Source organism: Eleutherodactylus coqui, chromosome 13, assembly GCF_035609145.1.
Source record: "Eleutherodactylus coqui strain aEleCoq1 chromosome 13, aEleCoq1.hap1, whole genome shotgun sequence".
Taxonomy (NCBI): domain Eukaryota; kingdom Metazoa; phylum Chordata; class Amphibia; order Anura; family Eleutherodactylidae; genus Eleutherodactylus; species Eleutherodactylus coqui.
In genome coordinates, this window is record NC_089849.1 from 86,050,611 (window position 1) to 86,056,808 (window position 6,198).

A 6,198-nucleotide genomic window follows, 5' to 3' on the forward strand; every position below is an offset into this window, starting at 1 on the left:
GGGTCACTGGTCGGACACAGGGTCGGATTCTGGTGTGGAATCCGCATCTGAAATCCAACCCGTTCGTGCGCAGCCGGCCTATAAGCACACCGCGGATAAAATAGGCACAAAAATTCGTATGTAGATTTTAGTATGGATTTTGACTGCAAAATTCCCTCCCTGCAATGAATGACTTTCAAGCAGGAACATACTGTGGAGTTAAAAATTCATAGCATGACTCTTCCGCTGTGGTTTTTTCCACTGTAAGATAACCCTTTCAAATCCAATTTGTATCCTGCTTTTCCTAGGGGGTTTACTCTTTTTCTGCCATTATACAACGGCGCTATCTGCTGGCTACAGCCAGTACTGCACGAGGTGACACATTGGATAGCCTCTGACAGCAGAGAGGCTGGCAATATACAGTAAGAGAACCCCTGTGGACGTCTTCCAACATCGGAGCTGTACAGCCTTAAATCATAATGTCTTCAGAGGTCAGACAGTGGATTGGAAAGGGTTATTGGGGGTTTGTTAAAACCTCATTCACTTACATTGTATGGTACGTTGCTGTGGATTTTTGGTGTGAAAACCGCAGCTGTAAATCCATGGTATATGAACTCACACTAAGGCCGGATTCACGTGGGTGAGTGCGATATTGGGCCTAGAAACGTGTCACGATATCGCGCTCACCAATGTGCATTTTTCACACGTTTTTTATTCATAAATAAGCTTTGCATCATTTCTATTAAATTGCGCATCAGAGGAACGCAACTATTGTCCATTTATTTCAATTGAAAGTATCACCTCGAACTCGCATGCACACCACACGGGATGCAAGGGCCATGCAATGTTTTTTTATTTTTAACCCTTTGCAGTCCACTTTTGGATTCAAGGTTTCCTAGGGGGCTTTCTCTTTCTGCCATTATACAATGGCGCCAACTGCTGGCTAGAGCCAGTACTGCGGTATGGGACATGCTGGAGAGGCCCCTGACAACAGAGAGGACAGTAATATACAGCAAGAATACCCTGCCGGATGTTTTCCGACATCGGAGCTCTACAGCCTTCAATCAGAATGTCTTCAGACATCAGACAGTGGATTGGAAAGGGTTAAACCGAAGTTGATGGTGGAAATAGTTAATAAGGCCACATTCACATCTGCTTCTGAAGCTCCGTTGAGAGCCACTGGCAGAAAATCCCGTACGAAATAGCAAAGCAATCTGCACTAGGAAAATACTAAAGGCTATAAAGGAGGCTGAACAGACCCTATAACGGCCAATGGGGTCCATTCTACACCTTTTTATTCTGCCATTGGACGAAGTTGTTTGCCATAATGAAGCAGGCAAACGGAAACCCTAGCAGAAGCTCAACGGAAATGTAGCCTTAGGGCTTTTATCCACTAGCGGTTTTTAATGCTGCGATATCGCTGCGTTTTTTTAAATGCCAATGTCAACGCGACTGGTGTTAGACATGCGTATGTTAGCTCTGTATTTGGTCCATGTTTTTGGACCATGATATGTAGCTAATATAAGTCTATGTATCTATTCATATGTGGTATTTTTCATAGCTGTGAATAAGCTGAAAACACAGATCAATATGGAGGCAAATACTGCTGAAATAGTGATGCCATATAGTTGTAATGTCATCTGTAACACATCTCTACTATGGATCCATGGAGAACAAAGTGTGCGGTCCCTGCTATCAGCTGTCCATCCAAACGATGGATTTTATGCTTGCCTAAAAATCATCGTTCGGCCGAAAAGTAAACAATAGTAGTATTTATACCCAACGATTATCGCTCAAAAGACAGAGTTTGAGCAAATTTTGAGTGATAATCGTTGCATGTAAATCGGCCTTTAAGGGTGGGTTACTTACTTCACCAGGGAGGTGCGCGTAGGCCCATGGGGACCTCTGCTAACCCCGTGTCCAGAACTGCAGTAATCCAAGTGAGGTGATTCAAAGAAATAGGAACCAATACTTTAAGTGGTTAAATACTAACAGCGTGTTTATTGGAGGTTGGACCAATAAAAACACAGTAAAATTATAACATTTATCAAAAGTAATAAATATAAAATGAGATATAAATATATAAATGAATATAAAGGGTGAAATTAAAATCAAGGGGTAGACTGCTTGAAAAAGGGCAGATGGCTTAGCCTTAACACCCAAAATGCATTGCAGGGTACCCCTTGATTTGTATTTCCCCTTTTTTATTCAGTTAGTTATATTTCATTTTATGATTATTTTTTATTATATATAATTTTTAAGGCCGCATTTATTATTTTGCTGTGTTTGTATTGGTACACCCTCCAACAAACACGTGAAATAAGTAACCAAACTTTTAGGCCTCGTTCACACGGGCTACAAAATCATTGCTATGTTTTGAAGCCTGAAAGAACCAATTGGAAACCATGGGCTTCATATACATGTGTTTTGTAGCAATGATTTTGTAGCCCGTGTGAACGAGGCCTTAATCTCATTTACTAATCCTTCTATTCTATGAAGGGTTATCTTTTAGAGTTGTATGCCTCTTTTGTTATTTTTGTACAGGAAGCAGACAGCTCCATTCTCACTGTAGTGGCCTGGCTTGGTATTACAGAGGAAGTTCTCATTCATTTCAATGGTAGAAACAGAAACCAAACATGGCAACAGCACTCAAAATAAATTTACTATCAGAGGTATACATACCTATAATCAATACTCTAACCACATTAAATAATGCAAGGTTCTTGGTATATAATTTGCTCAAATTACATTGGCCCACCTACCAACGTCCAGGCTTTCAGATGGGTCCTAACGCTAAAACCAGGGGGTATAATCTCAACCTGGGAAAGCTGAGTTCCTACCTCTCAGAATGTTCCTCTCTTGGGACTAAGCCTACAAATAAAACCAGGGAAGGTGAGATATCATTTAGATGTTCCAGTAGGAGGGACAGAAGGTAAATGGGCGGCAGGTGTGCATGACCAAGTGAAGGCAGCCAAAACTTCACAATATTTGTACAAAAAAGAATAAAAAAGGTCAGCACTACCCAATGGAAGTATATCCCAATAGAAATCTATAGGTCTGGAAGTCGGGCTTTCCAGCTCATAGCGCATTGCGTTCACTATCTACAGGGCTGCAGCATGTGGATGTACAAAGTAGTGTTCTCATTCACTGACAGAATGCAAATACCTTGACAATGATGGAGGGACTGAACCACAAAAGTATATTAAAAAGTTGTACAACTTTTCATTCATAAAGTGATTACACCTCATAACCTACTTGGCCTACAGGCCATTCTAGCCCTGCTGACCTTTATTACGCAGTGCATATAGATAGGAGATGTGTCACGTATTTAGATACTTTGTTAACCAGTTAACCCCAACATAATTAATGCCCACTGCCCATAAGCCTCCATTTTGGTGATTCCAAGAAATCCAAATACTGTTCAAAGTGGAATAAATCAATCAAATAAATCAAATGAACAGAATGTAGAAATAGTTCTGTCTCTTCTGTGTATCACCGCTTTGTTGTAATTCTTACCAGTTCATATTCAGCTTTCCGCCTATTAACGGAACTCTAGAAATTAACTATAGAATCGATAATTCTATGGATATAATAAACTATAGAAGCCAAAGGGCCATCTAAGATATTACACAATTCTGAGATAAAATACATTTAAAGCAACAGTTCAGTGATGACCTCAAAGTGATATGTAAGTCAGTACCTAGACAGGAACATTGCTGGAGTCTACAAAGATCAATCTTTTATAACACAGGGGGCTTGGATACAGCCGCATGGCTCAATGTGTGGAAGTATAGCTTGAAGTAATGCAGTCACCATTAAATAGATATCAGTTCTACACATTGCTTTCCCTTTTGTTCTTCATCCAGGCCCAGACCACCATGCAGATTTCTTTCCGCTATCAATCGTCTCTATATGTAAACTTGCCATCCTGACACCTTACTGCTTCTCTCAGTGCCCCCTACATAGTGCTAGTGTGGTGGGCGAGCGCAGACATCATGGGTTGAGGGAGACAGCGGGGTTCAGTAGATGTTTGTGACGGGTGGCTCTCTGATCCGCTCCATAGATCGGCTGCGGCCTGGCTCAACCACTTGCCGGTTGCAAATCGACATAGATAAATAGCTCATGACGCCAACACCCTTCTATCTTAATTATGCTGATTAGAATGATAGAAAACAGTCCAGCCAGGAATAAGTAGGTAAACCAAGGGTATAAAGTTTACTAAATTCCTCAATACAGTCCATAACAAATTCCAAACGATATTCTTACAGTGGCAGCGTTCAACATGAATTACTTCTCAGGTAGAGGAAAATACCCATGGCATAGATTCCACTACATATTAAAAATGTTTTAGGTGAATATTGGCCTAAGGAATGTGATTTAGACATAGGAGCATCAATGACCCTTGGCCATTAAAGGTTTATTAGTACATCTGAAAGGATAGGGAGCATCTAGATACCTACAGTATGTCTAGATACAGTGCACTGATATTGGCAAAACTGAAGGTTAAGATAAGTAATAACAACTTACGGCATGATTTGTGAGAAAGAATGATAAAAGTCACCCTCCCGTGGAGTGAATGATACAACTCACTTTACCATACCTTCATGGACTATAGAAAAAGAATGGCCACACCACTGATACGGTGTTAAGAAGCAGATACTTCATGTTGTTGGCAAAGGAAAACACTGTTAATATTCAGAACCCTTCATTCATCCTGTGTCTTCTTTTTGGCTCGTATCAGTGGTGTAGCTATAGGGGGAGCAATGGTAACAGTCGCTACGGGACCCAGGAGCCTTAAGGACCCCAAAGGCAGCTCCATCACATAAGAAGACACCAGTATTATAAACAGCACATGGTAGGTAAGGGGGCTTGTTACAGATTTTGCATCGGGGCCCAAGAGCTTTTAGTTACGCCCCTGGCTCATATATAGGTTCAACTAGGAATTACCCGGGACAGAAAGGGCTTTGTTGGAGTTCGGGGGGAATTCCTTGTGATTCCAGGTGAATTTCCTAAACTGGCTTTTTATGGGGTCAACCCAAAGACCCTATATATCTTATGTTTTAGATTCTGATACATTTCAGATCATTGACCAGACACCATAATTCATGCCCTAGACCAGATTTCATAATTCAGAACCCACACCAGACCCCAAAGTTTAGACTCCAGACCAGACCCCATAGTTCAGACCAGAACCTGCTATTACTCACCTCTGCTCACTGCCATCTCCTCTTCCGTTTATGTTCTCCTCATGGGCTCTAAGTGCTGTCAGAGCCATGATGTTGTGTTCTAAAGAGGAGCCAAGAGCAAGGAGAGGTAAGTAATATCAGTCATTATATATTGTATTAATCTGCTGGTGGAATTAGGGCGAGGAAGATGCCCCCATCACCAGCCTCTCCACCAAATCCACTCCTGACTTTGTGGAAGATTGATTGGAACAAATATTCTTTATTTTGAACTAAACTAAATGGATAAACTAGTGGAGAGAAAATCATCAAGTAAGTCTAACCACCCATTAACTGTTGCATGGGACTATAAGAATTAAAAAGTTTTGGAAAAACCCATTATACAAGAATAATACTTGTAATTATGAACTTATTAACAATCGAGAGGAAAAAAACTGGAGACGGGATTTGAACTGTTTATTTTACAGATCGTTACAGTTTATTAAAGTTCATAGTTATAACAACAATGTTGGCTCCCAGATCCTTTGTGACTTATCCTCTAAACCTCCGTGCTACCGCCACCAATAGAGCACACTTTCACACTCTGCCCTCTCCCGAACCGCTCTGGCCAAAAATGGGACACGAGTCCCTGCTGTTACCCATCCTTGCATATGTATACAGGGGTACAGTGGTGACCTTGAAGGCAGCGGGCCTGACACAACCGGTCAACACAACCCACTACATTCCGATCTACTCCACTGGAGCCTCTGGCGGAAGAAGTAGACCCCAAGCCTGAACCCTGTGTTCCCTCACACATGCACATTTTTAGACTTTTCTGTTCATGAAGAAGGCTGTGGAAAGACATCTATAAAAATGCCTCACGCAATGTTATGCTTGCAAAAAAACGCACACAAATTGAGGAAAAATCCCCCCCACCCCCCAAAAAAAAATTGTGGTGCATTTCATTACTTTCTACAGGTAGCATCTGGTAGCGAAACACACCAGGAAGACTGCACAAAAAATGCTGTTTATTGACAGAATGTTATGTGAAGAATGC